We start from the raw sequence: 5938 nt of genomic DNA on the forward strand, positions 1-5938 counted from the left end.
GGAAACTGCCATTTTTAAAGTCACAGTGCTTGTGTCGCTGAAGTCGATTTAAGTTTTTATTATTCTTGTTTTTTAAATAGTGGTTCATCGACTATAATTAACAATTAAAAAACTTCTAATAATTATAAAATTTATTATAAACGGTTATTATGAATATTTAATACAAATATATTATATTTTATTCTATTTATAAGTATAAAATGATGCTAACATTTTTGAAATATCGTACTTCATGAGCAAAAATGTTCAAAGTGGATTTTTTTAAAAATCTCTCCACAGATTATTTTAATTTTTCGATTTTTATTATCTAGGAACATTGTAAATTCAGAATCTCTTCTAATTTTCTAGGTGTAAGAGCATTTTATTTAACTTTGGTTAAGGCGCACCGTGACTTAGGTAGTCTGCAATCCATTTCTAAAATTTCTTATGTAGTCTGCAGACTACCGAGATAATCTGCACTTTACCTGCTAGGCTCTCGTTAAAGTGAAAACAAGATCTTTGATGGAGCAACAGCAACGTTTTTTTTTTTTTTTTTTTTTTTTTTTTTTTTTTTTTTTTTTTTTTTTNTTTTTTTTTTTTTTTGTACATTCAAATTAACATAACGCTTATTTATTCATTTTCAATATCAAAAAGATCAAGTTACTACAGTCAAACAAGCGACACTTAAGTTGATAGAATCAATAATGAACCACTTTAAATAGTACATATAATACAAAGAATCAAACGGTTTAAAATATTGTTACCATTAAAAAAAATGATGTCATATAGAAATCAATATCTAAAGAATCAAGTCACTAAATACAATCAAAACATCAGTAAATTTGTCGATAGAGTGAAAGACACTAACTTTTAAACTTTAACAATTCGGAAACCGTTAACGCACAGGTCACCTAGGTTAATTGCGGAAAACCCTAAATTCCGCACTTCAGATTACCCTATTAAATCTGCAGATATTATAGTAGTGACAATGTTTATCTCATTCATTTTTTTTTTTAACAACATCAGTGACTAAAACCTACGAGACTATCAAATAGCCGCCTGTCCTTTAAAACATTTCGAAACAAAACGTTGCTTAATTAAGAACTATTAGAGAATTAAGTTGCATACGTCAATTATACCATCACCATGAATCAATGTGATTTGAAAATTAAAATCAGGTATATTTGCTTCAAAGTTCTTACAAAAAGCTCACGTGTATAAAGATTATTTCTAAATGATAAAAATAAAGTTAATTTTTAATAGTATGTAACTATTTAGAAATGAGAAAGTTTTACCTCATGAATATTTAAAAAACGAAATTCGAATATGAGGCTTAACATTTTTCACAATAAATCCTTCAATTAAAAATGACAGCTCTATAAATAGCCTTAATCAAATAGAAACAAGAGTGAGAAATAAATATATCTGCAACTAACTTCTTTTGATAAAGTTTTTAAAAAATTAAAAGCAATTTCAGCAATATATTAGGATAAGAATTTCTGAGAAGAACAGAATATCTTGATTTCAATCAAAATTAGCATAATCAATATCAGAGTTCATTTTTTATTTAATTTCACCGGTTTAAAGTTTCTGCTGTTTAGGCAATTATATAGTTAAAGTGAACATCACCCTTTATAATACTGGTGCAATCATTAAAATAAAACATGAACTCATTATGATAATTTAAGTATTTTTTGTTAGAAGTACATCAGAACTTCGACTGTACATAATGTACTTGATTTGGTAGTTTGCGAGGTTATTAATTTTAGAAATTTCGCATTAACATAATGTTAATTTTGTGTTTATAAGAATGGTGTTAATTATGATTATTATTACAATATAATGTAATTACATATTGTTAATTTTTATAATCTAACATTAATTATGCCTAATTAATATTAGACGTCACTTGTCTAAATCAAGGTGCATAACCAATTTTTTCAACAAGAAATTAGTACATTTTAACCACTTCAAGAACATTTTTAAGCACTATAAGAAAATTGTGAGCAAATAAAAAGATTTTCTTTCTATTATTAAAAGTTCTAACTGTAATTAACATGATTCTTCATGTTAATTTTATGCATTTTCTTCATACATAAAACTAAACTAATTGCAAATTGTTTACATAATCATGACAAATAAAAATTTGTTTTCGGCAACAAACTCTGCTTTAGAGTTTCAGCCAGCATAAAAACATTTTAAGCATAATTTTAAATCTATTCAACACCCAGTATTAAATAAGTTAAAGGCCCCTCAATTCATACTTTTATAAAATCTTGCCTCTAAAAAATATAGAATTTCTCCATAAAATAACTCAATAGTACAGAACATTTAAATAACAAATGCAGAGCCGAGATGGCTCAAGGGATAGAGCTTTCGCCTTCTAATGAGGTGAACCGGGGTTCGAATCCCAGGTCGATACGAATTCCGCATCCGGCTTGCACAGACCACAGTGCTGACGGGAAATATCCTCAGTGGTAGACGGATCATGGGTTAGAGTCCCTGTGCCGTCAGGCTAACCGTGGGAGGTTCCTGTGGTCTTCCTCTACATGTAACGCAAATGCGGGTTAGTTCTATCAAAACGTCCTCCACGAAGGCAAAATTTCTTCAAATACTTGATCTCGGAGTTCCATTGTCTCCTGGATTTTGTTCAAAATTAGAAGGCTACGTAGTTACGACCATTAGTAGTCGTAAACCCAAAATTTGGGTCCGCCGTTCAACGGCGGTTATAAAAAAAATCCAATGATATAAGACTAATGATAATCCTATGATATAAGACTAATGATAATCCAATGATATAAGACTACAATAAAAAGTCCAAAATATTTTATACAATTAGTGGACTAGCAAATTTCTGCGATTATAAAATAGTAATTAAATCTTATCCTTATTATATCAAATGAATGAAAGGGAGATAAATTTTTTAAAGCGATGAAGTTCTGCAATTGTCGATTGCTCTGTACCCATATGAATAAATTTAATTACTGAACAACCCCCAAATCATGCTCAAAGAATGTCGTACTGATCTAAAAATAAAACAGTGCTAGAACGTCAAGGGGTTTCGAGTGACGTAAACAATATCGTTTCACCAGTGAAGAAATTATCAGGAAGAGAAAACAAAATTTTAATTTGCTAATAGGAAAAATATTTGGTAATGGTTAATCCCCGTGATTGCCCAAAATTCGTAATTATTTCGGTTAGATTTCAAAGAGCATGAGATGAACTCTGAAATCGGAAATTTCTTGTAAAATGCAGAGAGCAGCACGCGTTTGTGCTGGAATCTTTTCAAAGAATCCGATTTAGCTTACATGCTTGCTAACCCGTAAAACATCCAACATGCATAATGACGGAAAGGGTTGTTGTTGAATGACACCGTTGTGAAAACCACACTTTTTGCGTGACTCATGGTGACAATCATCATAGCAAAGAAAAAAAATCTCCTTTAGGAAAAAGAAAATTAAGCATTTTTTATTTATTTTTTAATATACCAGGGGTGATTGTGAGTCCAAGTCAAAATTCCGGAAAATTTCCTGAATTTGAAGAAAAAAAAAAAGAAACAGTTTAAATTGAAAAATATTTAAACAAGGTTTTTTTTTTTTTTTTCCTTTTTCTCAATATTTCTTAGTTTACTAAAAATATATTTAAAATTTTACTCATACTTATACCATTTACACATACCTATGATAACCTGGAGAAGTAATTAAAATTTACAAATATGCCTTTTTTTTTGAGTTAATGATTATAACAACTATTTAGTGATAAAAAATGAATATTAATCATGAATATAAGCTTATAAATTATCTCTGTGGCTCTCCCTTACATACAAATTAAATAAACTGTGTTTTTAAGTTCCACCTTTAAAAATTTGATTTCCGGAAACTTAAGTGATCAATGATTTTTTGAAACGTCTGGACTTTCGATCCCCGGAAACTTCCGGATCACTGTTAGCGAAAAATCCGGAAATCAGGATTTTTTCCGGAGCACAATCAGCCCTAATATATCAAATACTGAATGAAAGTAAGCACCTTTAAGGGTTTTTGAAGTTAACATCTTTAAGCACTTCTGAGAAACGCTATGCAAGTTTCCTCCTTTTTTTGAACTTCTTCCTCTCAGAAAATTTAAGATAACAGATAAAGGTTATCAAACTTCACCTGTCTATATACATACCTACCAACATTGGAGAAATAAAATAACGGAGATTTTACTAACTGATCCAGTTTTGGGTTTACGACTCCTGATGTTTAATTTCGTAGCCCTGTAATTTTGAACTCAATCCAGAAGACAAGGGAACTCCTGGATCAAGTATTGGGAGAAATTTGCTCTTGTGGAAGACTTTTTAATGAAAATAATCGGCACTTAAGTTACATGGAGAGGAAAACGTCCCACGGTAAGTCTGATGACGAGGGGACTCAAACCTGTGATCAGTCTAGCGCTGAGGATATTTCACGTCAGCCCTGTGGTCGGTGCAAGTCGGATGCGGAATTTTTATCGACCAGTCATAAGAGAAGTATTTTCGCCATCAGTGGATATTTTTTCACTAATTTTTTTAAATTTCTTCAACAAATACAGAGAAATTTGGGAATATACAGGTAAACAGGAGATAATTGTAAAATACAGGAGTCTTCGGTAAAAAACAGGAGACTTGGCAAGTATTTAGCCTAACCCAAAAATTTTAAAACAATTACAAGTTGTACCATAATTAATTCCGTATTCAATTACTAAAAAGTTTTTTATCATGTTAAAAGCATCATATCTCTTTATTTATTTTAAAGAATAGTTAAGGAAAATTTTTTAGCAAACACACCAAAACAAGAAAAACGTCAGTTAAGTTTCCTAGAAAGTGTAAATTAAATAATAATTATAAAACTAAAATTTATAAAATGGCTGTAACTGTTCTTAAAACTTACAAGCAGTATACTTTTGGCTTGAAATATAATTTTCCTCAGAAAAATGGAAGCTACTGAAAGTGAGGCTAAATTGTAAAACATGTTCAGAAGAATTAGAAAAGTTGAAATTGTTACTACCCAATACTGAAGAAACAAATTCAACATTCACATTTTGTATAAAAAACTTTCAAGGTAACAACTTATTGATTTAACTCAATTTATAACCAAACCCTGATCATAATTACACTTATCTAAAATTAAAAGAAGTCTTGAATTTTAAATTTTGTAAATAATGTCATTAAATAAATTAAAATTTGTTTAATGACAGCTAGCATGTTGTGCCAAATTAGAATGCTGATTCTAGCGTTATTTATAAAAGAAAATAAGATAGACAATCATCATTTAACATCATAAGTATTGTGTACTTATTTTACATTAAAAGAGATAGGTGCAGCTAAGCTACACCAAACACAAAAATGATTATATGGTTAAGACAATAAAATTAAATGGAGTTATGTTCTAAGCGTGGCACGAAAATATAAGGAGGAAAAATTAGGTTAAGAGCCCAATATTAGCGTGATGAAAGTAAATCAAATCCAATGTAAAATATTTTTATTGAGGAAACAGTGCTTTAAAAATAGCGAAGGCTCTCAGTAGCAATAGAACTTAATTTACCTCGCACTAGAGCTATACAATATGCTATTGGCCCCAGTTTTGGAAACATCTGAAGATGATAGGAAGACATTTCACCTTAATTTCGGCGAATCTGAAGAGCAAATGGCATCCTTGCTTTGGCAGCCCACTGACATGCGCACAATATTGAGCAATTTACACTAGAACAGCTTAATGAAGACTGATACCGATTGCCCTCATTCCCTTCAGAAGCTAATCAAAGTAGTCATCTAATTGCTCACTGACTACAACTAGTAATACTTGACTACGGAGATTTAATGAGAATTAGGGTTTACAATCAGCTCACTGTGAGAAAAAGTTACTGATAAAAAATAAATACAACGCATAAATTGTAAGACAGAAATAAAATTATATTTCAAAAATGAAAAGATAACCAAAAC

This window comes from Parasteatoda tepidariorum, chromosome 6 (genome assembly GCF_043381705.1).
Source record: "Parasteatoda tepidariorum isolate YZ-2023 chromosome 6, CAS_Ptep_4.0, whole genome shotgun sequence".
NCBI classification, from domain to species: domain Eukaryota; kingdom Metazoa; phylum Arthropoda; class Arachnida; order Araneae; family Theridiidae; genus Parasteatoda; species Parasteatoda tepidariorum.